The following is a 27,999-nucleotide window of genomic DNA, read 5'->3' on the forward strand; positions in this document are numbered from 1 at the left end:
ATTCCATGGGGTCACAAAAAAGTCAAACACTACTTAGAGACTGAACAACAACAAGTACTGAACATCGAGATTCACCCTTCGGCTTCATTCCAAAAATTCTCAACCACCTCACATATTCCATGAATACAAGCATAAAACATATCCTACTGATGTATTTAACTGGTGGTTCAAAACCATGGTGGTAAATACCAGAAGACTAGCCAAAAGCATGAAAAGTGGTTGCCTAACAGGACTGGGAACCCCTATATTGACAGTAAAATTCTTGAATACTAATAAATCACAGAAAATGTATTAATTTGAACTTTCTTTAAATACTTTTTTATAGATTTACCTTTCAAAGAAACCAAAGTATAGGCTATTAGGAGTTGATATATTCCCCACTTTTGATCTTATTAGCAAAACACGATTAAATCTAACAGATGGGGACTGTAATAAAATTACACAAAATGACACATGCAAGTTAGAAATTTTTTAGGCTGAGTCAGCCCAGTCAGAGCAGAGTCACATGTGCTTGAGAGCATTTGCTTGATAGTCTATTACTTGTAGAAAGAGTGTCTTAGAGGGAGAGGCATGGGTATTCTGGGCTTCCCAGGTGGCATGAGTGGTAAAGAGCCCACCTGCCAATGCAGAAGATGTAAGAGACATGGGTTAAATCCCTGGGTCAGGAAGATTTCCTGGGGAAGGAAATGGCAACCCAGTCCAGTATTCTTGCCAGGGAAATCCCAGGGACAGAGGAGCCTGGTGGGCTACAGTCCATGGGGTCGCAAAGAGCTGGACACGACTGAAGCGACTGAGCATGCAGGCACACGTGGGTATTCTGGGGTCCACCCCCAGATGGCCCTGGTGCCAGCTATCTGAACTGCCTTGTTTACAGAGAACCTGCCCATTATCTTTAGCCACTTCCTCCTGCCTCTCCTCCTGATTCATTCTACCCAAGCTATTTCCAAACTGTGGGTCTGATGGAGTCACCATTATTCTATAAATCCTTTGATGGTCCCACCCATCCAGCCAGTCACCAGCCTCCTCACCCACTGTGCACACTCATCAGAAACTACTCACCGCCCCCTCAACTTTCCATGTGTTTTCATGTCTCCCTACCTCATGGAAGCTCTTTCCCTCTCTGCAGTGTTCTGCTCTGTCTTTCCTGCCAAAGACTCACTCCTTGAAAACACCAATTTAAAAATCATCATCCAGTTTCAACCAAACAGAGCGAAATACTTGCTCATTATTCTATATTCACAACTTTTATACCCTGAGTTGGGCTTCCCTGGTACTTCACCTGGTAAAGAATCCACCTGTAATGCAGGAGACCCCACTTCAATTCTTGGGTCAGGAAGATCCCTTGGAGAAGGGATAGGCTACCCACTTCACTGGTGGCTCAGATGGTAACGAATCCACCTGCAATGCAGAAGACTTGGGTTCGATCCCTGGGTTGGGAAGATCCCCTGGAGTAGGGCATGGTAACCCACTCCAGTATTCTTGCCTGGAGAATCCCCATGGACAGAGGAGCCTGGAGGGCTGCAGTCCATGAGGTCACAAAGGGTAGGACATGACTGAGCGACTAAGCACACACACACACCTTGTGTTGCAATTGTTCACTTCAATATCTGTCTCCCCTCTTAGACTAGGAGTTCTGAAGGGCAGGGATCAGGTTTAATCATCTTTGTATCCTCAGTACCAAGCAAAGTGCCAGACACACAGCCCTCAGGGGGAGCTGGTGGAATATACCAGCAGGAAGCGAATTAATTTCACATTAATCTGGGCCTGGTTTGCACCTTATGTTTGAATGCCTATATAATGCCAATGTGAGAAACTATGATTTACATTCCCCAGTTTACATTGGCTAACATCTAAGTTCCCAGGGCATGAGGTCTAAATATCCCCTAAAACACCGGAACCATATCAATACTCTTCTCCCCTTAGGGATAAGAGAGAAGAAAGAACACAACACAATGATGAAGCTGGTACATGTATCGCTTGGAGCCGGTCATTTCCTAATACCCTCTCTTTCATACAACAAAACTGTTTTCTGTCACAAGCATTATTTTCTTGAAGTGCTCTAATTAGCAATTTAAAATGAATAAATCTTACTTTTAATTTTCCTGGTAGGATTCAAATTCAGTAAAATATCTCACGAATGAACTAGAAGGTACACTTGCCAAACAAAAGATTACACCTTGCAATCCATTTGTGCTCAGTTTTCTCTTTAAAATATTAAACACAAACAGAAACTCCAGTCACAAAGTGTGACAGAATTGAAGTAACTCGAGTTCCCTCTTTCATCTTTACGGTCACATGTTGCCATGGTTAATTTCTAACCTACTGGGTTTTGGGGGTTCTTTTTTATTAAAGAAAAAAATTGATTGATTTACAATGTAAATAGTTGATTTACAATGTTGTGTGAGTTTCAGGTATGTGTGTGTGTATACACATATACATATATATATTTAATATATAGTGTTCTTTTTCAGGTTCTTTTCCATTATAGGTTATTACAAGATATTGAGTATAGTCCCCTGAGCTATACTGTAGGTCCTTGTTGTTAATTATATATTTAGTGAGTATCTGTTAATCCCAACCTCTTAATTTATCCCTCCCCCATCTTCCCCCTTTGGTAACCATAAATTTGTTCTCTATGTCTGAGTCTAACCTATGGTTTAAAAGCAAGAATATGACGTACCATGAGCTGGGAGACAGAAACTGTCCTTGCTCCACGGGAGCCTGAACAATTCCCAACCCTAGAGAACCTACTCTCCAAACCAATGCATATGGCTGACTTGGCCTATTTCAGGGCCAACTGTATGATCTGGACTTCTCCAAATTTTCTTCCACACAGAACACAATTTTTATTAAAGGAAAGGGAATAAAAACAAGTGCAATGGGAAGCTTAGATATATATCCACAAAACTCAACAGTAACCCCAGCAATTTGTGAGTACTTAGGCCAACAAAATGTGTGATTTGGCTGGGGGTGGAGGCAGTGGTGCCGGGGCCTGGCATTGTTTAAAATTGCTGGAGCTTGGTGACAATGAGAAGCACACCAACTCACAGTTTTATTACTGCTTTCAATTCTCAGTAGGCAAAACATCCTTTTATTGGCTCCCCACAGGAAGACTTCAATAAATATCTCCTTCCCCCTTGCCCCAGGGCATTATGGCCTCTCCCCACTTCCTTCTGAGCATAGCAAGAAGCAGGCAGAGGACAGGAAGGATCAAGGCTCTCCGGGAGAACAGAGCCAGAGAAGCTGGCCTGCGGAGTCAGAGATGAGTTTGTGCAGCCTTCCAAACGAGCCTGACAGCCTTCGTGTCCAGACTGCAGCCAACCACCAGCACGCAGCCACCAGCCACCTGCGGCAAGGGCCTTAGACAAACTTCAAAGAAGGCCAACTCTATCAACCCCCTACTTCCTTATGAATTTGTCTCCCCAGGTCCTATTGTATCAATTTGCTAGGAGTGCCATAATATAATACCCAGGACAGGTGGCTCAAACAACAGAAATTCATTCTCTCACACTTCCGGAGTCTAGAAGTGCGAGATCCAGGTGTTAACAGGGCTGTTTCTTCTGAGGCTTCTCTCCCTGGATCACAGATGATGGCTTCCCTCTCTGTCTTCACATGGGCCTCCCTGTGTGTGTGTGTGTGTGTGTGTGTCCATGCGTGTATGTGTGCATCCTAATTTCTGCTGCTTATAAGGATACCAGTAAGGGCCCATCCATATGATCTCATTTAACCTTAATTACTTCTTTAAAAGCTCTATCTCCAAATACAGTCACATGGTGAGATCCTGGTTAGGACTTCAATATATGAATCTGGGCAGATACTATTAAACCCCTAGCACCCACACTCTGACCTCAAGGCCCCCAACCCAGCACCCTCTCCTCTCCTCCAGTTCTAAAGCTCACCATCCACTTTCCACACCTGGAACATCCCGCTTACCCATCTTTCATTTCCCAAACCCGTGTTCTTTGTCTCTTATATGTCCCTTTGTCTAGCTGATATGATTATTGGAATAACTAGCCTTACTCACCCAGAACAAACAACACTTAAGAGAAGCTGGATAACTACACTGATGCACTAGTAGAACATACAGATGATGGGGATGGGGGTGAGAAGTGTAGGTCTTTCAGGCACCTTTTGTCCCTTCTACTTAATCCCACCAGCATCCCCTTGCTGCCCATCCCATTCCCCAACAAGCACACAGTCTGCAAGATTAAAGTACAGAGACTTCTTTCAACAGCACACTTCCTCTGCCTCCACTCAAAGCCTACATCACCCCTCTCCCAGGCAGTAGACATGGAGTTCAGTAAAACACGCATGTCATCTCTCAGAGAGACATACGAGGATCATTATAGAATTACATTTCAAAACAAAAGTTTCCATATTTATGAGTTCTCTTAGATAGTAATCTTCCAAAGCTACAGTTTGACAGAAAGCACATTGGAATTAATATAATAACATCTCTGTCCAGCCTCCAGTATGGCACCTAATATTAGTCTAGGGTGATCATGCCCTTTTTAAATTATTTTTTATTATTTTATTTTATTTTTTTTTATTATGTAATTAGCCAACTGTGGGGACAGAAAAGTTAGGACTGCATCTAAAAGGAACACATTCCTGAATGGACATTGCTACATACGTCACATTATATTTTATCTGTCAGCTTTGCTGTTATCCAGAAAAACTGTTCTGAAAAGTATATTAAAATCATTAAAAACAACAGAGCAAAAAAAAAATGCCAAGTACTTTTGGTACCATAAACCACAGCTTTCCACAATCACATATGCAGTTTTCTTCTGAAGCTTCCTGAGGAAAAGGACTGAGTCTTTTGGTACCACCAGAAACCTTGGCAAAACAAGGTGCTAGGTAGCTATGTGGGTCTGAACTAAATTGAATGGAATGAGCATTTGCTGGCCAATAAACACATAAATAGCTTATTGATCTTCACCAGTTAATTCAGTGTTAGAAAGAAGATCAGAACACAGATTTCCATGTGACTATTTCAAACACTAAAACACTCCAAATTTCTGAGTTTAAATAACACTTTCCACATTTCAGATGTAAGAAATTTAAATACAGCAGAATTTTTCTTTTATCTATTATTATATCTCTTATCGTTATTCCTAAATTCTTCTCCACACTTGTTTGATCTGCTCAGCATTTAATTATCCAAATTGCACCGAAAGTCATCTGTGCCTAAGAAAAAACATAAAACACACAATTTAGAGAAGAAGAAAAATATGATATTCTGTATTATCTGACTTTCAGAAAATAATTATGTATGCATGTAGAGCTTACTATGAAATAGGGAATAATTTAACTGTATGACTCTCATATTCAATTGTTAATTACTTTTCTGTTGGCCTCAAGATATTTCTATTGCATCAATGGAAAACCGTAGTAGTCCTCCAGTGACCAAAATTATACATCAATTGCTAAGAATATTAATTAAGAGCTCTTTGTCTTCATGGAAAACCATCTACTTCCTACTTCAAAGGCATTGAGTTACAGCACTAGAAAAAATTTACTTCAGTTAAAATTTCTAATCAATGGGATGATAGGTTCTTTCGCTATTGTTGTTGTTTCACTTCTGGCAAGACAAATCTTTTAAATGAAGTAATTGACCTACAACATTTTGTCTGTAAAAGAGCCTATTTCAAAAGAAAATGAATGTTCCATGTCTGACTTCTAAAAAAATACATATTACAGAAGGAAGGGCTTCCCTTGTGGCTCAGCTGGTAAGGAATCCGCCTGCAATGCAGGAGACCTGGGTTCAATCCCTGAGTTGGGAAAATCCCCTGAAGAAGGGAAAGGCCCACTCTGGTATTCTGGTCTGGAGAATTCCATGGACTGTATAGTCCATGGGGTTGCAAAGAGTTGGACACAACTATGTGACTTGCACTTTCACAGAAGAAAAGCTGTTTAGTTATCAAGGCTTTTAATAACTGAGCAAGCAGAAGCTGGGAAAATCAATCCGCTGTGTTTGCTGTGTGTCCAACCCCACTGTGGCAGAGAATATAGTGGAGGCTATGAAGAGTTTTCATAATCTTGTACTCACCCTCCTTAGAGAACACATTTCAGTGTCTGCACACACATGCATACACATACAAACGCGTTTGGTAAAGTATTCGGGTATCTGGAAGGGAAGACACTCATTCTTATGGGCTTTGTTCTCTTATTTTCTTCTTTGTCCTTTGAGAACAGGAAAACCAAAGTGAGGGGTCAGTGGAGGGAAAATTATTAAAAGAAGACATGAAGGATAGAGGGACTCTTGCTAAACCAACTTAGTAGGATTTATTGCTGCAAGCAGATCAAGGATTTATCCATCAAAAGGGAGGTTGAGGAACTTGATCAGATCCTAGGGTGATCAGATATCAAGGGTTGGAGGACTTGACTTAGCAAGATACTTGCTAAAACTGGGCTATGCAGGTCTGGCAAGGACAGGGCTAAGGTCAAGGCTTAGTTAAGAAGGGGATCAGAGAAGCCTGGCTAAAGTTTGGTCAAGGAGAGAACCTTTGCCAGTGCGCACAAAAACTTGTACACTAGTGTTCATATGAGCATTATTTATTCTGGCCAATACGCAGAAACAACCCAAGTGTCCATTAACTGATGAATGGATAAACAAAATGTGGTTTATTCACACAATGGAATGTTATTCCACAATTTTTTAAAAAATGAAGTATTAATATGTACGGCAACATTGGTGAACCTTGAAACATGATGCTAAGAAGCCAGTTACAAAAGACCACATATTGTATGTTCCCATTTATATGAGATGGGCAGGAAAGGCAGCTCAAACTAAATGAGTGATTGTCAGACTCAGGAGAAAGGGAGAGTGCGGAGTCACTGGTGATGGGTTCAGGGTTTCTTTGAGGGTACTGAAAATGCTCTAAGATTACACAGTGGTGACAGATGCCTAACACTATAAATATACTAAAAACCCTGAATTGCATGCTTTCAAAAAAGTGAATTTTACAGTATGTGAATTATACCTCAATAAGACCATTAGATCAAGATTGCTGGGAGAAATATCATTAACCTCAGATACTCAGATGACACCACCCTTATGGCAGAAAGTGAAGGGGAACTAAAAAGTCTCTTGATGAAAGTGAAAGAGGAGAGTGAAAAAGTGGGCTTAAAGCTCAACATTCAGAAAACGAAGATCATGGCATCTGGTCCCATCACTTCATGGGAAATAGATGGGGACACAGTGGAAACAGTGTCAGACTTTATTTTTGGGGGCTCCAAAATCATTGCAGATGGGGATTGTGGCCATGAAATTAAAAGACGCTTACTCCTTGGAAGGAAAGTTATGACCAACCTAGATAGCATATTCAAAAGCAGAGACATCACTTTGCCAACAAAGGTCCGTCTAGTCAAGGCTATGGTTTTTCCTGTGGTCATGTATGGATGTGAGAGTTGGACTGTGAAGAAAGCTGAGCGCCAAAGAATTGATGCTTTTGAACGGTGGTGTTGAAGGAGACTCTTGAGAGTCCCTTGGACTGCAGGGATATCCAACCAGTCCATTCTGAAGGACATCAGCCCTGGGATTTCTTTGGAAGGAATGATGCTAAAGCTGAAACTCCAGTACTTTGGCCACCTCATGCGAAGAGTTGACTCATTGGAAAAGACTCTGATGCTGGGAGGGATTGAGGGCAGGAGGAGAAGGGGACGGCAGAGGATGAGATGGCTGGATGGCATCACTGACTCGATGGACGTGAGTCTGGGTAAACTCTGGGAGTTGGTGATGGACAGGGAGGCCTGGTGTGCTGCGATTCATGGGGTCGCAAAGAGTCGGACACGACTGAGTGACTGAACTGAACTGAAAGACCATTAGATAAAAAAAAGAGTTCTCAGATGTTTCCACAAGTGAGGTCCTAGACATGCATTAATTTGCTCAGTCCTCTCTTTCCCTCTCTTCTTCCTCCACAGCAATAGAAAAATAATTACCCTCACTTTGCCATGGAGAGCAGATCCACTATCTACAATTCCTGCCTCAGCCCTGAGCTCTCCTCATCAATGCATTCTGATTACAAAGGTTCTGCTGGAAACTTCTTTATACCCCAACAGTCACTAATATGTCCCCCTTTTAAAAATAGGAAATAAAAATTGTTAGATTTCACTTCTAAGTCTTGTGGGTCTTTTAACTCAATAACAAAATTTTCATATTAAAATGAAGTGTGTCTGTTGTAGTTTCAAGGCATGCATGTCCAATAAGGTTATCTTAGATTTTTTAAAAGTTCAAAACATGAAAGATTATCATGCAATAGTTACAGGGGTGCTTAATACATATGATAATGATATAATCAAAGGAAGACAATAATAGTTCATTCAAAATGAACAACTACAGCCTTAAATCACTATGATTAAATCTCATTTAACTCATCAGTATTTATGCCCATTCAGGTTATTTTGAGGACATGTTAATAAAATATTAAATGTATAAATAATGACTATATTGAGAGAGGAAAACTGTTCTATACAAATCAAATGGAGCATGGCATGTGGATATGCCATAAAATCATTTAGCTGCCTACATACAAGCAGTCACAAAATGCTTCTTTTAATAAAATAGCAATGATTCCAGGTGTCTAATTAGACTGTTAACATGTTAAAATTACAACCATCCATTATGCTTAACTTTAGAGAGCCCCAACCTGAATCCTGATTCTTGTTCCATGTAGTTTGAACACTTCAGGTGGCATAATTTTGCCTAATTCTTACCAGTCAAAATTCTTGGCTGATTTGAAGAACAGGAAATCAAAGGGATACTGAGATCAGTTAACTCAGAGAAACGGTGCTGGGAGTAGCTGTTACAAGTATATAATCTTATAGAAAGGCCAAACACAGAAGCTGCTCATCAATTATTTTCATGGTTTATGAAAGAAAGAATAACTGTACACAGATTCAAACAATCTGAGAATTTCACCTAGAATCATATACTTCTGCAAATAGCAGAAAAACCTGCTGTATTAACTTAAACAGATAGAGGTCTCCACAACTACAGTCCAGGAGTAGATAAACCAAGGCTGATAAAGTGGCTCAGTGACGTCATCGGGAACCAACCACTCACCGCTCTTCCGCTCCACCACCCTAGCACGTGAGCCTTTGGTCTCATACTTGCTGCCTTATGGTTGCGACATGCCTCCAGGCATCATATTCAAGTTCCAAACAAGAAAAAACGGACGGAAGGATGAAAGAACTGTAAAGCTTTCTCTGAAATCTCTAATAGGTTTCTGCTTGCATCTTATGAGTCAAAATTATGCCAACAGGAACCCCTTAATGTAAAGTAATATGGGAGGGTAAATTTTTTTAAAGTCCTTAAGGGAGAAAGATAGATGGATATTGGGTAGGCAACTAGCATTAGATTTTATAAATTCATTCTCAGTGGTTTGCAATTTTTCCACAAGAACTTTTACACTTTACTTTTTAGGTTTTCATATTGATTATAAGTTACTACTTTAAATATTAAGCTAGAAGACCACCTTACAGTTATTTGAGCCAGAACTGAAGTGTGATTTTACCCATGTTTAAATCTGTATATATGGTGGAACTATACCAAATATCATTACTTTAACTGTCATGACCTAATGAGAAAAGTCAAAAAACAGGAGGTGAACAATACATAAGTGATATGGTTGGACAAAATAAGATTAAAGGACATTAGGGCATGCTACACTGTTAGAAAAAGTAGATAAAGCAGTCTGCAACATCATTAGACAAGACTTGGTCTTTGGTGAATCTCTTGAAAATGTATATTTCCAAGCAAAGACACAAAGGTATTTGGAACCATTTTATTATTGCTTCCAGTGTTTGGAATCTAGGAAGGCAGAAGAACCATCCACTAAAAATGGCACTAGCCCCCTAACTTAGGCATTTGATTAACAAATGGGTATGTTACTATTCCAAAACCATAATACAGAAGCTGTAAAAAAAAAAAAAAAAAAAAGGAAAGAAAAGAAAAGCAGGCATGTGCATATTACTGTGTCTAGCAAGAACAACTTTCTTCTGTAGCTTCTTAATTTAATTTCATAATGACTTCTTAGAAAAAAAAATTATCAACCATAAATAAAAAGAAAAAAAAAAATCACTGGTTTCAAAGTCATTTCAAATATGGCTGAGAAATCTGATGAGCTTCCATCTTGCTGGCCAAGAAGGATGGCATTGTGTTGTGACTGAGATCTTGCCCAATCTCAAAGCATTTTCCCTTCCATGGTAAACAGAACTGCTACAGGCATCAGTGCCAAACATTTTATTACTCTGAGCAAGATAGCCTGTGGAATCAAACTAACCGTGTCAACCTGCCTGGATTGCTAAACAATCAGATAACAATGGACACTGACAAGTTTCCAAAAGTATAATACAAAGCATATTGGCTTCAATTTTTAAAATCTAGGAAAGGAAGGGCTTCTTTTTATTTCCTCCCTTTGGAGAAGGCCATTCTTTGAAAGCTCTACAGCCTCCTGGAGCAGTTTCAGTGGTTTTGAACATTCTTCTCTTCTCTTTAAAGCCTTGAAAATGGGAAAATGCCATTATATAAAGAACTAGCCACCTTCAGTGGGGCCATGACAAGCACGAGGTTTCAAAATGAACATGAAATGGCAGATTTTTCCATTTAAGGGTCATCTACTTAATGAGCCCCAAACCATGTTCAAAATCCCCCCAAGGCAGTCAGACTTTTCTTTCCACTTAAGCTATATGTGTTCAGTCATTCAGTCATGTCTGACTCCTTGCAACCCTTTGGACTATAGCCCACCAGGCTCCTCTGTCCATGGGATTTTTCAGGCAGGAATTCTGGAATGGGTTGCTATTTCCTCCTCCAGAGGATTTTTCTGACCCGGGGATCGAATCCACGTCTCTTGAGTTTCCCGCATTGCAGGCATATCCTTTATCACTGAGCCATCAGGGAAGCCCATTTGAGTTATATCTTTTTCTCGGATAAATGCTCATGAGTTGTGCCCTGCCACAGGCTTTTTCTGCTTTATTGACTATACTAGAGTTTTTGACTGTGTGGATCACAAAAAACTGTGGAAAATTCTTAAAGACATAGGAATACTAGGCCACCTTAACCTGCTTCTTGAGAAACCTGTTTGGAGGTCAAGAAGCAACAGTTAAAACCGGACATGGGAGAACAGACTGGGTCAAAATTGGGAAAGGAATACATCAAGGCTGTATATTGTCACCCTGCTTATTTAACTTATATGCAGAGTACATGATGCGAAATGCCAGGCTGGATGAAGCACAAGCTGGAATCAAGATTGCCAGGAGAAATATTAATAACCTCAGATATGCAGATGACACCACTTGACACTACCCTAATGGCAGAAAGCGAAGAGGAACTAAAGAGCCTCTTGATGAAAGTGAAAGAGGAGAGTGGAAAAGCTGGCTTAAAACTCAACATTCAAAAAACTAAGATCATGGCATCCGGTCCCATCACTTCATAGCAAACAGATGGGGAAACAATGGAAACATTAACAGTCTTTATTTTCTTTGGCTTCCAAATCACTGCAGATGGTGACTGCAGCCATGAAATTCAGACACTTGCTCCTTGGAAGAAAAGCTATGACAAACCTAGACAATGTATTAAAAAGCAGAGACGTTACTTTGCTGATAAAGGTCTGTTTAGTCCAAGCTATGGTTTTTCCAGTAGTGATGTACAGATGTGAGAGTTGGACCATAAAGAAGGCTGAGCATCAAAGAATTGATGCTTTTGAACTGTGGTGTTGGAGAAGATCCTTGAGAGTTCCTTGGACTGCAAGGAAATCAAACCAGTCAATCCTAAAGGAAATCAGTCCTGTATTCATTGGCAGGACTGATGCTGAAGCTGAAGCTCCAATACTTTGGAAACTTGATGCAAAGAGCTAACTCATAGAAAAGACCCTGATGCTGGGAAAGACTGAAGGTAGGAGGAGAAGGGGACGACAGCAGATAAGATGGTTGGATGGTATCCCTGATTCAATGGACATCAGTTTGAGCAAACTCCAGGAGATGGTGAAGGACAGAAAAGCCTGGTGTGCTGCAGTCCATGGGGTCACAAAGAGTCAGACATGACTGAGCAACTGAACAACAACAGGTTTCTTTGGTATACAGCCTTACCCTTTCTCACCTCACCCCTTATTCTTCTGCAATGTAAGCAAACTATTCAAAGCCATTTAGAAACTGTAAACACTCAGCCTTAATGAAAATGTCACATGGATAGTATGAGAAAAAGATGTTAACCAACACAGCCACTACTTAATTCCTGGTGGAGCTAAATTTCTAGCTGTGAGTTTCAATTCATCTGGGGTCCCAGGAGGCACAAGAAGATCCCATTTTTAACTGTGAAACAGCTCTGTGTAAAATCCCATTTCCTTTCTTCCTTTTATTTTTTTGTATTTTTGTATTTTACCAAAACTGGTTTAAGTCCTCTCTTTCTCTCATCTTCATCCATAATTTCCTACCTAAACTCTCCCAGAGATTATGAAGACTCCTTTATTTTCTCCCTGCTCCTTCCACCCTCTCCTCTTTTCTTCCCAACTGGACCAATCAAGTGTAATGAGTACTCTCCAACACAAGTCTGCCAGTTTGGAATCTTTTTTTTTCACTTCACCCAGCTGTTAAGCTCAATCTACATAATAGAAGGCAGGGTGTAATACTAAACAGATGTCTCCAAAGTTGACCTGGGGATTTGGGGAGGGGGCATATTTATTGAAACTTCATGAAATCTTGTTCACATATGGCTTTGTAATACTATCCAGGCTTCAAGTGATCCAAGGGCATCTTTTCCACATGAAAGCTACCTCTCTTCTTTATTTCCCAGCCTGCATAATTAAAGTCATAATGCCTACTGTCCACTTGGTCATCAATACTATCAGGCACTGAAGGAGCAGAATTTGGTAATGAGGTGATCACTCAGAATGCAGCCTGACTCACTTTTTAGGGAATTATCGAAGTAAAAAATCAAAATTCAAAAAATTCGAGTGTATCACTCACAAATTCTCAAGACTGTGCGGTTAACTTGAGAAATTATGAGTTCGAGGGTCTCTGAGGTCCTTGCCAGCTCAGACATTCTTTGCCTCCCAGTGAACTGAGGTAAGTCAACCCAGAAAGGTGGTTTGATGCCTGAATGCCACTGTCGACTCTCTTAAACTTTAAATCACTTTTCTTCACGGACTCTGAGGCTGAATCCAAAGATTAAACAGCTTTCTCAGCAGAAATAACAGGAGATACATCTCACAACTGGCACTAAGTGAACTCCGTGGCATTTCACAATGACATGTTTCTAAGGCGATGAGAGGGAGGGATGCTTCCACATATAAGACTTTGTTTTTAGGGGGCCCTGGGAACTGGCTGACCAGTCAGGCTTTTCTGCAGGACTCACTGCAGGCTCTAGGGGAGAATCTACCATGGAAACAAGGACAGGATGCCCATGCAAATACCTCCCACCCACCTGTCCTAGAGCCTGAAATTCACACCATAAAAAAAATTGATTATTCCATTTCCAGTTCTTCCTTGTAAACAAATACCCTGTGGAGGGATGACACTTTCACAAAATATTAGCCACTTCCCATTGTCAGGCCGTTGTTAGTGCTCTGCCGCTTCACCACATCATTCCCACAATACCCTGCACTCTCCTGTGCCCTGAATTTCATCCAGTAGACCCTCCAGGGTTCTGCTTAGATGCTCACCTCCTACCAGGACCTTTCCCACTGCATTTGAGAGTGAACCTCCCTCTTGGCTTTCTTCTTATACTTTTAATCACACACTGTTTATAGTTGTTAACTTCTCTCTCTCTCTCCAGCTGAATCTCAAATACGCTGTAAGGTCTTCAAACTGAGTTTAAATCATTATTCTTTTTTTTTTTTTTTTTAATATCCTAGAGCTAAAAGTTAATCACAACTTTTTCAGACATTAGGTCAAAAGTGACAACAGAAGGAATGTGATACAAGAGATGACTGTTTTGATAAGGGAGCAAACGGGGAGAAGCAGGGCTGGGTGGTCACTGCCACCAGGGTGGACAGAACTACAGAAGGCAACAGGGAACCCTCCTCACCATCCTGCCAACAGCTCTCTGAGCTTCTGACTTCCTTTTTCCCTGCAAATTTGGCTGAGTGGAAAGGCCAAGGTTGTCCCAAGGTGACAATCTAAGGCTGTGCTGAAATGTTTGGCCTTTTTCTTTTTCCTGGTTGATTCATGATTTGTCATCAAGAACCACACAGGAAAATGTGTCCCCTACCTTACTGTCTGCCTCATCTTCAAAGCAGATGAGCCATTTCTGGGACAGAAAGGCTAGGAAGCTGCTATTGTAAAGAATGTAACATAATGCTAGGCCAATGATCACACAGTTGCACAGACCCCTTTCATCTGGTCAAGAAACAGACTCAGGAATACAAGGTACCGTACATTCTGAAAAGGTCCAAGTCCTTCATCCATCCAAAAAGTCTCACACTTTAGACTCCCCGATCTGTACTGTGAAGGGCCAGGGAAACTTTCTGCATTAATTATGCATGAGGAACCCTGGGGAAAGACTGAGCCAACAGCCAAATAAACACAGGCTATTTCTTGGCCCCTCCCCTCCCCTCCCCTCTCTGGAGCAGTGACCCTGGGGGAGGCACTTAAGACTGTCATCAATTTCAGCACAGCCACATGAAGCAGGGAATGTGAATGAGAAGGCAAAGATCAAAGAGCAGGAGATGAAACCAGGGGAAGAGGCAGAGAAAAAGAGAGAGGGGGATAAAAGAGAAATGAGGGCAAAGGAGAGCCAGGGAAAGAAAGAGGAAGGAGACAGGCTGGGACAGAAAGAGACAGACCAGTAATGAGGTGGTTTGTCCTGTTTCATTTCCTCTTCTTGATATTTAAGCATTTTCCCCTGGAGCACTCGCCTTCCTGGCCGAAGTGGGTGGGATGGCACTGGGGGCTGAGCAAAGGGCACTGGATTCCGGTTCTCACTGGTCCCTCACTGGATCCTACACAGGCTTCTCTGCCCAGACACTTGAAAGTATCCATTCTAGTCAGCTCAGCTATTCCAACTAAATCCATATCCATCAAATTATCATTTCTAGCAGTGATAGAAAAATTAATGATTTCTTGAAGGGACTATTGTATTTAAATATTTCAAGCCTGTTGGTGTGATATGTGTCAGCAAGAAAGAAACATATTGACTCGGAGCTGCAGCTAATGCTGGCTTTTATAAATATCCTGTCAGATAAATAATGGCTCTCAATGGATCCAATATGATGTACAGTTCTAAAGCAGGCAGGGTTTTGCCAAGAGGCTCAAAGGAAACTGCCATTGCAATACCGTAGGTTGAATAATGGGATTTTCGTTTATCTTTCCTACCAGAGAAGGCAACAGCGGAGAGATGGGCTCAGCAGGCACCAAGGTGAAGGTTGATTGATTCATCAGATTCCTCAAAAGTTCCAAATATCAAAGGCCTTGAGCTGAGAGCATCCAGAATCCGTGAGTCCATCTGAGAACCAGTCAGCATATGTGGGGCACTCGAGGGCTGCCCCTGCTAGAACAAGCAGACTTCCCTCTCAGTTGAGGAAATCTGTGGACAAAGCAGGAAAAGCCCCAGGGCCTAGGGAGTTCTGATCAGGATAGAACACTGTAGTGACTGGGGCAGTGTAGACAGTTCAACTGTTAGGGAATTGGGTGACCAAAACTGCTAACTGTTAGGGAACTGGGTGACCAAAACTGCTCACCTTGGCCAGGCACAATGACGACGGCTCACAACAGGAGGTCCCAGTAAAGAGCTCAGCGCTGTCCCCACTGAAACTAACCAGGAGAGTTTGAGAGGGGTCAAAAGGAAGAGGGAAGACAGAATAGGTCCTGACAATCTCCCAGAAACCCTCACACTAGACTACATCTTGGCTGAGCAATGCATGCACCACCAGGAAGGATGCTCTGTCCGAATGATCAGCCAGACACAAACCAGAAACTCACCCCATTACCATAAAGCCTGGGACTGTGAGCCACGTGGCAGGGCAGTTCTCCTGAGTTCCCTTACCCTGCTGCTCTCCACCCCAGCACCACGTTATGTCCTCTCAGACAATTCATTTCTGCCTTCCTGTAACACAACCACGTATATTATGTCTCATCATCCCTCTTTTCTCTCCTCCCTTCTATCATTTACCCTTTTTTTTCATTACAAATTTGAGAACAATTCTTGCTACAGACTAAGTCTGTCCTCCCGCAAATTCATATGTTGAAACTAAGCTCCAATGTGAGGGTATTAGAAGGTGGGAGGTAATTTCAGGGAGGTAATTAGGTCATGAGGGTGGAGCTCACATGAGCAGAATTAGTGCCCTTATTAGACAGACTCTACAGGGCTCCCTCACGCCTTCTGCCATGTGCCAACCTTGACTTCTGCTCATTCTAGCAGGGGCAACCCTCAAGTGCCCCACCGAGGCTGCCTGGGTGTCTATGAACCAGGAAGTGTGCTCTCACTGAACACTGAATCTGCCCACATCTTGATCCTGAGCTTTCCAGCCTCCTATGAGAAATCAGTTTAAGTTGTTTACAAGTCCCTGGTCTATGGTATTCTGTTTTCACAACCTGAGTAGACTAAAGACAACCTAATCAGGAAACTCAAAAAACGTTATTTTGCTTCCTGTTAAGGAGTTCACACAAATGTTAGGTGGTGGAGGGGTGGATGGAGGGATTACAACTTCTAGATACAGAGGAAATGGAACTGTTGTCTGTGGACTTGGATTACCCATGGAGAGTTGAGGACTGACCCTATGACACTGGCATCCCATACTTCATCTTCAAAAGATATTAGTAGATGAGAAGTTAGAGAACTTTAAAATCCTAAACAACCTCATTCGAAGTGAAACACACACTTTGCTGACCTACTCAGGGTTTTAATGTTGCCTTCTATTCAAAGCAATTGAGAATCTCTGCTCTTTAACAGATAGAGTTGAAAGATTAATTAAAATGTGGGTCAGAGAATGCCCTACCATATTTCATATGGGGACATGGCACAAAATGACCATGCAAACCAACAATATTCAAAAGACCTCATCTTAACTGAAATTGTTTTTGTTCAAAAGTTAAAAGAGAACACAACTTCTCAGAATAGTCCCACTAGCTACAAGGCCACCACTGTATAAACTTTCTTCACATAAACTAGATATCCCTATATTCCTGCCAAGGATTCTTCTAGGCTGCTAGTGACTTGAAGGGAAGAGAAACAATATTCAGACATACTTTCTGGGTGTGTATTTGGCTTAACTGAGAGAAACATTTCTCTCCCATTCCCAGACATCATGACCTTGAGTTTACAGAATGACTGTGGCATCACATGCTTGGGTGTTTCATGTTTGTAAAGGAAATGGCCTTAAAATCATCGATCCTCAACCTTTTTGGTACTAGGGACCAATTTCATGGAGACAAATTTTTCCATGGACGGGGTTGGGGAGATGGTGCAGGTGGTAATATTAGCAATGGTTCAGGCAATGCAAGTGATGGGGAGTAGTAGATGAAGCTTCACTCACGTGCCAGCCACTCACCTCCTGCTGTGCGGCCCAGTTCCAAACCGGCCAAGGATCGGTACTGGACCTCTGCCAGGGGAGTGGGGACCCCTGCCTTAAATGACAACAAACCAAATGGCCCCCTGCCTCCCAGGTGCTCAGCTCCTTGGATACATTTTTAAAGTTAGAGAGAGTGGTCCATGTTTCTATGGCATCTACTCACTTGTCTGAATTGAGCTCAATCTGAAAGCTAGAAGTTGCCTTGAAACTCTAGTTATTCACCCCTTTGGCCCTCTCTCTTGGTAACCACAAACTGTCCCATCACACACACCATGTCCCATCACGTTCCCACTGGAACATCCTCCCATCTTCCACAAAACCATCCTTTCAAATTCTCACTGTTCATCTTGCAGGCATGAGGTTATCATATCCCGGAAATGAATGTTGACCCCTGGCAGCCCCACAGTTGGTGAGTATAACCCTGCCTCCAGCTCCACTGACAGCTCCTCATGACACTTAGCAGCCTGGCCCCCCACACCAGCCAGGACTGTTGCCCACCTGTCCTCCTGTTTCCTCCTGGGGACCCTGAAGCATGGGCAGCATCATGCAAACGTGTGGTGTTTCCCATCCTCTGGTCCACTCAGACTGGTCACAATTCTTAGTGTCCAACTACCACTTCCTACTGGATGCTTGAGGTTCTACTGCCACAATACTCTCCTGTCTTTTCATTCTCTCGACTTGGACACTCCTCTAAATTCAGACACAATTTCTTTTAAAAAGTGATGTCGCATGACTAGCAAGAGGGAAAATGTTTCCTCCAAAATTTATGAAAAGACAGCTCCAAGGGACAGCAGTTCTGTTCACTCATTAAACCACTCTCTACCACACTGTGAGCTGCACTAGAGATACAGCAGTGGACAACAGGCAAGGTCCTGCTCTCATGCAACATACATCCTAATTGAGGGGAGGCCAGAGGACAAATAGAGGGCTGAAAAGGAAATAAAAATAAACTGGATGACTACACACTGTGATGGGCCCTCAAAGTAGACTTCGAACACAAGTCCCAAAGCTGACACCGCTTCGGGGAGAGGGCAACAGATTCTACGGTTAACGTGCAGTAACCCTTCCACTTCTCAAAAAGTGATGGTGTGGGTTCTTTTGTGATGGGCAGAGGAATGTCCTGCTTGTGATTCCATCATCCAGTAGGCTGGGAGCTATGCTGGCTAGTGAAGTGACCTCTCTCCTTGTATGTAGAATGCCCCCAAATAGCGGCGAGCATATTCTTTTAATTATATTTGTGTTCACCCACAAGCATATGGGCCAAGAAACTCAAAACGATTTAAAAATGCATTTTTTCTCCTACTTTCACGATTCTATCCTCATTCCTAAAGATCTTCCCAGCTTTTCTATCAGACTTCAGGGATATCAAAATAAAAATCTGAAGAGTTGTTTCTATTTTACTTAGTTTTCTATGTCTTTATAACTCTCAAATCATTTTATCTCTTCCTTCAAAATGTTTCCAGGCCTTGCTATCATCCACAAACGAGCTAATTCTGACCCTCTTATTTCTCTTTGAAGTGATTTTCCTACATTCTTTATCACAATTCCTCTGGTTATGGCATTATCTTCTCACTTGAAATAAGAAATAATCACTAACACTCTTCCTCTACCCACAGTCCCTAAACCACAAAGAAACCCCCACTACCCTGACCTCTAATTTGAAAACTACTTTTCTCTGTTATCCTCAAAATAGATTATATCTGCTTCTTTGTTCTTCTCCAAGATCCTGCTGTCAACTGGCAACAGAAGCGGCAACAGCAGCCACTTTTCCAGGTCCTCAGCTCCAGATCCTGCTTGCTCTTCTCCAGCTGACCATAGGCATCTCACTCAAAGGGAGCAACAGCTATTCTGGAAAGCTTTTCCACACCAGCAGCCAGGCCTTTGAGACTCCAAAAGCAAAGCCCAGGAAAAGGTGATGATCCTCACTCAAAGGTTTTCAACAGGAAATAGAGTATCTCCAAAAGCAGATGGAGTTTAGCCAAGAGAACACACTGGTCATAGCAAACACCCTCTTCTAACAACACAAGAGAAGACTCTACACATGGACATCACAGGATGGTCAACACCGAAATCAGACTGATTATGTTCTCTGCAGCCAAAGATGGAGAAGCTCTATACAGTCAGCAAAAACAAGACCGGGAGCTGACTGCGGCTCAGATCATGAACTCCTTATTGCCAAATTCAGACTTAAATTGAAGAAAGTAGGGAAAACCACTAGACCATTCAGGTATGACCTAAATCAAATGCCTTATGATTATACAGTGGAAGTGAGAAATAGATTTAAGGGACTAGATCTGATGGATAGAGTGCCTGATGAACTATGGAATGAGGTTCGTGACATTGTACAGGAGACAGGGATCAAGACCATTCCCATGGAAAAGAAATGCAAAAAAGTAAAATGGCTGTCTGAGGGGGCCTTACAAATAGCTGTGAAAAGAAGAGAAGTGAAAAGCAAAGGAGAAAAGGAAAGATATAAGCATCTGAATGCACAGTTCCAAAGAATAGCAAGGAGAGATAAGAAAGCCTTCCTCAGTGATCAATGCAAAGAAATAGAGAAAACAATGGGAAAGACTATAGATGTCTTCAAGAAAATTAGAGATACCAAGGGAACATTTCATGCAAAGATGGGCTCGATAAAGGACAGAAATGGTATGGACCTAACAGAAGCAGAAGACATTAAAAAGAAGTGGCAAGAATACACAGAACTGTACAAAAAAGATCTTCACGACCAAGATAATCATGATGGTGTGATCACTCACCTAGAGCCAGACATCCTGGAATGAGAAGTCAAGTGGGCCTTAGAAAGCATCACTACGAACAAAGCTAGTGGAGATGATGGAATTCCAGTGGAGCTATTTCAAATCCTGAAAGATGATGCTGTGAAAGTGCTGCACTCAATATGCCAGCAAATTTGGAAAACTCGGCAGTGGCCACAGGACTGGAAAAGGTCAATTTTCATTCCGATCCCAAAGAAAGGCAATGCCAAAGAATGCTCAAACTACCGCACAATTGCACTCATCTCACACGCTAGTTAAAGAAATGCTCAAAATTCTCCAAGCCAGGCTTCAGCAATACGTGAACTGTGAACTTCCAGAGGTTCAAGCTGGTTTTGGAAAAGGCAGAGGAATCAGAGACCAAATTGCCAACATCCGCTGGATCATGGAAAAAGGAAGAGAGTTCCAGAAAAACATCTATTTCTGCTTTATTGACTATGCCAAAGCCTTTGACTATGTGGATCACAATAAACAGTGGAAAATTCTGAAAGAGATGGGAATACCAGACCACCTGACCTGCCTCTTGAGAAACCTGTATGCAGGTCAGGAAGCAACAGTTAGAACTGGACAAGGAACAACAGACTGGTTCCAAATAGGAAAAGGAGTACGTCAAGCCTGTATATTGTCACCCTGTTTATTTAACTTATATGCAGAGTACATCATGAGAAACGCTGGGCTGGATGAAGCACAAGCTGGAATCAAAGTTGCCAGGAGAATTATCAATAACCTCAGATATGCAGATGACACCACCCTTATGGCAGAAAGCGAAGAGGAACTCAAAAGCCTATTGATGAAGGTGAAAGAGGAGAGTGAAAAGGTGGCTTAAAGCTCAAAATTCAGAAAACGAAGATCATGGCATCTGGTCCCATCAGTTCATGGGAAATAGATGGGGAAACAGTGGAAACAGTGTCAGACTTTATTTTTGGGGGCTCCAAAATCACTGCAGATGGTGACTACAGCCAAGAAATTAAAAGACACTTACTCCTTGGAAGGAAAGTTATGACCAATCTAGATAGCATATTCAAAAGCAGAGACATTACTTTGCCAACAAAGGTCCATCTAGTCAAGGCTACGGTTCTTCCAGTGGTCACGTATAGATGTGAGAGTTGGACTGTGAGGAAGGCTGAGCACCAAAGAATTGATGCTTTTAAACTGTGGTGTAGGAGATCCAACCAGTCCATTCTAAAGGAAATCAGTCCTGGGTGTTCATTGGAAGGACTGATGATGAAGCTGAAACTCCAATACTTTGGCCACCTCATGCGAAGAGTTGACTCATTGGAAAAGACTCTGATGCTGGGAGGGATTGGGGGAAGGAGGAGAAGGGGATGACAGAGGATGAGATGGCTGGATGGCATCACTGACTCGATGGACATGAGTCTGAGTGAACTCCGGGAGTTGGTGATGGACAGGGAGGCCTGGCGTGCTGTGATTCATGGGGTTGCAAAGAGTCGGACATAACTGAGCAACTGAACTGAACTGATGCTGATGCTGAATCGAGGATGGTAGGAATAAACGGGCCATGTCTCTAGCCATCCTCTGCTGTGAGGCCATACCTCCTTTCACGGCAGCTGTGTTTGGCACTTCAGAACTGTGCATCTTTGTGAACTCAAAAAAAAATTTTATTCTCAAATAAAACATGAGAACTTTTAAGTATTCCAAACCAGAGCTTTAAAAATACAATTCTGGGGCCTTCCCAACAAGGCCCCCAAGCCATTTTCCCAGCATTATCTTCCCCAAGCTCCCCTACGCAGACATCAAACTCCTACCAAAACACCTGAAGCATCGTTTCCTAATCAAACCAGCATTTTCCAACCTCTGAGCATCTTCTCATCGGATTCCTATCTTGGAATGTGCCTCATTCTCAGCCTCCATCTGAAGTGTCTTCAACTGCTGCCTCCACCATGAACCATTCCCCACCCCTCAGCCAAAATCAGTCTCCCTGATCAGACAAGTGTGCCGTCTTGTCTGATCGTTGTTGACTGTAAACTCAATGAAGGCAAGTCCTGGGTCTTAATGATTCTGGTAGTCCCTCCAGCATCTGGCACATACAATAGGCAATCTCTAAATATTTGTTACATGTAAGTGATCATAAATTGTGACTGCTTCTCTTTAGTGATAGTTTGTGGAGGAAACAAATCTTCTCTTGTGAATATGGGATTGTCTCTTTGGGAGTCCCTTGGACTGCAAGGAGATCCAACCTGTCCATTCTAAAGGAGATCAGTCCTGGGTGTTCACTGGAAGGACTGATGCTAAAGCTGAAACTCCAGTACTTTGGCCACCTCATGCGAAGAGTTGACTCATTGGAAAAAAAACTCTGATGCTGGGAGGGATTGGGGGCAGGAGGAGAAGGGGACGACAGAGGATGAGATGGCTGGATGGCATCACTGACTCAATGGACATGAGTCTGAGTGAACTCCGGGAGTTGGTGATGGACAGGGAGGCCTGGCGTGCTGCGATTCATGGGGTCGCAAAGAGTCGGACACGACTGAGCGACTGAACTGAACTAAACTGAACTTCTCTCTTACATGCTGCTGGAACACTAAGCAAAGTGTCTGGTACACAGTAATGATTCCATACATTTTTATCACTGGAGGAGGAAGAACAGGATGATGACAGAATAAAGAGAAAGAAAAACAAAGAAAGAAACCACTGCCGTCGTTTACAGATAGCCATAAATTCTCTGACGCTCCTCCCATGAAGAGGTGTGGTCTATGGCCCCGAATGTGAGTGGGCTCTGTAGCTGCTTTGACCAATGAAATGAAGGAAAAATGACACCATCTCAGTTTCCAGGGGAAACTCTTACAAGACTGGGCAGCTTTCATTGCCTGTCTGGATCTCTACTTTGTTGGAAGGCAGTTGCCATGCAGTGGAATCTTCAGCAGCCCAAGGAGAGACTTCTGTGAAAACTAATCAAGGCTCCTATCCAAGAGCCCCAACTGAGCTCCCAGCTAATAGCGCACCAACCTGCCAGCCATCTGAGTAAACCATCTTGGAAGTGAATGTTCCAGTCCTTGTTAAGTTGCCCCAGCCTGAGGCCGCTGGAGCAGACCTGTGCCCATCCAAATTGCAATTCAGAAACAAATTAAATGCATGTTGTTATCTCAAGCCATTAAAGTATTGGGATCGCTTGTTAAAAGAACAGCAAATAATTGGGACAACTGCTTAGCTAACTTTCTTTTCATCTTTTAAGGTCGTAGTCTCATATTTTGAAAATCTAAAAGTTTCTTAGGTTTTTCAGTATTCATAATATATTCATAATATATCAGCCTGGCCAGTTAATGAATGAGCTACTCTTTCTGAGTGAATTAAAATCTGAGGGTGGCTTTTAAACTGCCCTTCATCAAAAACTCTCTCTGGTTGAGGGATGAGCAGCAGGCAGGCCTCCCCTCTCTGTTTCAACTAAAGCTGCTCCTCTTCCCTCTGTTGTCATGAGCTCTCCTTAAGAACCCATCTGAACAAAGGATTCTATTACAAAATGTCTGAAAAATGCTGTTCTAGAGTCTTAGACCCAGCAAATCTGAGACTATGTTCTGTGCTAGTAGCTCTGACCACTTTCACCAACCGGTAGAGCAGCGGCTTAAATTGTTTTCCATTTGCAGGCAAAACTAAACCGAAACCCTAGTTACACTGTCTACAGTCTCTCCTGTGCTGGGCATTTTTGCTTCTGCCTGGGGTATGTGGTACATGAAAGGCAACTCATGTTGCTTCAGAAGCTCCCGCTACTAGCAGCAAAACAGGGACACCTGCTTGGAAAAATTCCTCCCAGGAGTCACGGATGACATTTCTGGGGAAGATCCCAGAATGGCACATTGAAAATTAATAAGCACACCAAGCAAATGGCTCCTGTGGAAGATGGACCCTTGTTCATTCAGCAGAACTGTAGTGGCTGTGCAGTGACCTCACTGCCTCCCTGGGCCAGCACTGAAAGCATTTCACATTATTTCTTATAGGTTTAGCTTGCTTTAGACACTAGGACCCTATATATCACCAGTCAGGGGTGATCTAAGGACAGACAGGTCAGAAATATAAGTGTTTGGGATGGAAAATGACCTTGGTAGTCCCATCTGATTTTAGGGTCAGATTCTAGGGACAGGACCTGACCCTCCTCCCATAACGGTACCCACATTCCCTCACAGTGTCCAGACACTAAATCCTAGCCTTGCTCATCCTTGGTTTTTCCCCAAACCAGAGTCCTATCATTTTCTTTGTCATTCAGTCTGGGCTCTGACAGACTTCTTGACAATGATGGACATCTTCCTGAGTCTAGGCATCTTGGCTCTTCCAGTCTGTATCACTTTTTTTTTTTTTTTTTTTTTGGCCACATGGCATGGCATGTAGGATCTTAGTTCCTCAACCAGGGATTGAATCCACACCCCCTGCAGTAAGAGCCCCGAGTCCTAACCACTGGGCCACCAGGGAAGTTCCATCTTGCCTCTTCCAGACTCCTCACTCCTGGGCTGCACCTCCCCACAAGAACACCGCTGGTCACCTCTTGCTGGTTGGCCTTCACACTGGTGCTTCTCAGAACAACCCACAGCATGCAGGGTGGCTTGCTCCATCCCTGCAGGCAGAGTCAGCCTCTCAGGCCCCACCTGAGAACTGTTCCTGGGATGTTGTGGGGCTACGAGGGCTGCCGTAACATAGGACGGACCACAGACAGATCAGGTGGCTTAAACAACAGAAATGCATCATCTCCCAGCTCTGGAGGCTAGTGATCAAGATGTCAACTGACATATATACACTACTATGTATAAGATAGATAACTAATGAGAAAACACTGGATAACTCAGGGAACTCTACTCAGTGCTCAGTGGCGACCTACATGGGAAAGAAATCTAAAAATGAGTGGATATATGTATATATATATGACTGATTTACTTTGCTGCACAGCAGAAACTAACACAACACTATAAAGCAACTAATCCTTTAAAATTATTTTTTTTTAAAGATCAAGATGATAAGATCAAGGTACTGGAAGGATTGGCTCATTCTGAGGACAGGGAGGAAAGGACTGTCCCAGGACTCTCTCCTTGGCTTGTAGACGGTCATCTTCTCTCTGTGTCTCCACATCTCCCTCCATGTGGTATCTCTCTGCCCTAATTTCCTCTTTTTCTAAGGATACCAGCCATACTGGATTAGAGCCCACATTAAATGCCCCGTTTTCATTTAATCCTCCATAAAGACCCCATCTCAAATGTAGTCACACTCTAAGAAACTGGGGGGTGAGGACCCCAGTATATGAATGAGGGGCTGCACACAACATCCTGTAACAGAGGCCATCCCTCTGGTTCACTTCAACCCACTGTCCACTTAGGCCTGAGCTTGAGAGAGTCTCAAAGCACTGATGTTCAAGTCAATCGCACTCCATGATGAGGAAATCCCAGCTTAAACTAAATGGTGTTCAGTGCCAGGCCTCCAATATGAGCGTGTCTAATTGTCTGGTGAGGCACAATTGCCAGGACCCTATTGTCACTTGACAGACTAATTTCCTGGAGTGAACTCACCCAAAAGAGGCCTGGAAGACAAGCAGCCAGTGAGAAAGAGCGTGGTGACTGTCACCTGGGTATTTCTTCCAACTCCCATATTTTGGGAAGAAGGGGAGGGAAATAGACTTCAAATTAAAACTAAAGAAGCTATTTTTATTTTTTAAATGTTTTTAGTTTTTGAAGCATAAGCGGTGCTGCCTTGCTACCTGGCTAATAGAGAATAACAGTATCCTTATTCCTGGGCTTAAAATAGCATAGCCAGCTACACCGGTGGCTCAGAGCACACAGCAAAGCTCTGATGACAAGGCATTCTGGTGCCTCGAGTGGCTGCAGCAATAGCCAGCAGAAGCAGGAGCGGGGAGTGGGGAACCGACCAGACACCTCGTGGGAGATGACCTTCTGGCTCATAAGCACACATAAGTCACATCATAGAAACTTCCAGAAATTACTGGAGGAGGTGGAGGTCATTCTGCAAGGTGCTAGAGTTCATATCTTAGCAGGTAAGAGCAAGAGTGAACAAATTGTGAATTGTCTCAAAAAAAGACGTTTTGTGTGTGCCTAGCTAGCTAGGGCTACCGAAGTCACAATTCAAGAAAAGATCTCTATAACAGTGAGATTTTTAAAAGAAGAGCTCGTGATTGACGGTAATGCCATTTCAATTTGGCTGTAGCAAAGTCAGATAGATTATGATTTAATGTTAGCATCTGGTCAGTATATTTCTTCCAGTAACACCTTGTTAAAGACATGCATCCTCTGTCTCCTTAAGCACAGTCGGTTATCTTCTTCATTTGGGCAATGGACCTGGGTGTTAGGGAAATCTGGTGAAGAGACATGTGATTTCACCCAGCCCCTTTATTATGATGTCATTAAAGAAAAGTGATCAAAGTTGAAATCTCTTAAGGTCGGCTTCATTTGGAAAAATAAAATTCCCAGAAGGGGCACATGAGCCTCGGGAGACTTCCTACAAATCCAGCAGCACCAACTCCAACTGCATAAAATCCAATAGTATCATCGAGCCCCATTGTCTCTTATTTGTGGTCGGTAGTAAAAACCAGTGCCGCTTGCAATGAATCCACCATCTAAGGTGGAAGGTTTATGACAACCTTATTTTCCTTGTCACAAAGTACAAGGGAAAACCAAGTTGAGAAGGGAAACAAAGGGCAGAAATCCTGAGGCTAAATTACAGGTTTATAGACCCATGAAATATTATTAGCCTGGTCAAATTCCTACTGAGCTTCTGCATTCTGTTTATTCAGATTTCTCTGCAGCTTCAGCAGGGCACCATGCTCGACTGCCTCGTGAAGCACTGTTATTTAATCGTTGATGCTTTCAAGCCCGCTATGAGAACAGTTCCCCACAGAGGTTTTACATTAGTTTAATTTTTCGAAGCTTTGCAAAAATGCTTTAGTCTTACAGAAGTACTACACAGAGATGGCAAGTTTTATCAAGGTTTTGACAGAGCTATGACTGATGGGTGATGATGAATACGGACCGCCAATTTCAATGACCTGAGAGCTTCAGTCTTTCAAAGCATGTGACACAGAACCTGATCGGTGCGCAACAAGCGCCACTTCCCTTCCCATTCAAGGCGACCAAAGCGCAGGCCTCTATTCAATCATAGCACAAATATTTCAATAGTAGCCCTAACTTCTGTCTGAGACTATATGTTTCCTGATCAAAGTTCACGTCTTTAAGGAGGTCCTTCCGCTTTGCTACTGTAGGAATTAAGCGCCCAACTGAATCACTCTTAGCCACTGAGCTGGGCTTGTCAGTCGGTTTTGTAGAGATCAGAGAGCACACAGAAGCTATGCAGAGCAGGGACACAGAACTGCCTGAGTCTAATGTGAAGCCTGTGTTGCCTTGCGACAGCAGCCAAAGCAGAAGATTCACACAGATGACATTCCAGGGAGGAAGAAGTCTGTTTGCCTCTGATCTCAAGTGAAAAGGGCGGAACCACCAAAAGTGGTAGACACACCCTGCCCTCTGCCTGGGAGGGGCCACAGGCCCCCTTGCCCTTCAGCTTCTGGTGGAATTTAGCCAACTGGGTGGCCTGCTGGAAGATGGAGGGAGAGAGGAAAGTCATGGCAAGGTAGCACTCCCTTGAGTTCTTCCTGCTGACTACAAACCTCCACTAAAGGCTACAGGGCCTGTCAGGGTGGCCCGCCCTACATAACTTTCTCCTTCCAGGCTCCAGGAACATCCCTCCTCTCACCTTGGGGGTTTATAGGGGTG

General features: G+C 42.8%; 1 long non-coding RNA gene across 2 annotated transcripts in view; it reads right to left on the reverse strand.

Annotated features, from left to right (window-relative positions):
• Positions 1-27,999, reverse strand: part of LOC123329981 — a 203,552-nt gene that overhangs the window by 146,579 nt on the left and 28,974 nt on the right. The window contains exon 4 of one of the 2 annotated variants that reach the window (XR_006545639.2): positions 4,556-5,190. The exons of the other annotated variant lie outside the window; for it this stretch is intronic. This is a non-coding gene — a long non-coding RNA (uncharacterized LOC123329981). Of the gene's footprint in view, positions 1-4,555; positions 5,191-27,999 lie in introns of those variants that run through there. 2 annotated transcript variants of the gene reach the window in all.

This window comes from Bubalus bubalis, chromosome 17 (genome assembly GCF_019923935.1).
Source record: "Bubalus bubalis isolate 160015118507 breed Murrah chromosome 17, NDDB_SH_1, whole genome shotgun sequence".
In the NCBI taxonomy this organism is placed as follows: Eukaryota; Metazoa; Chordata; class Mammalia; order Artiodactyla; family Bovidae; genus Bubalus; species Bubalus bubalis.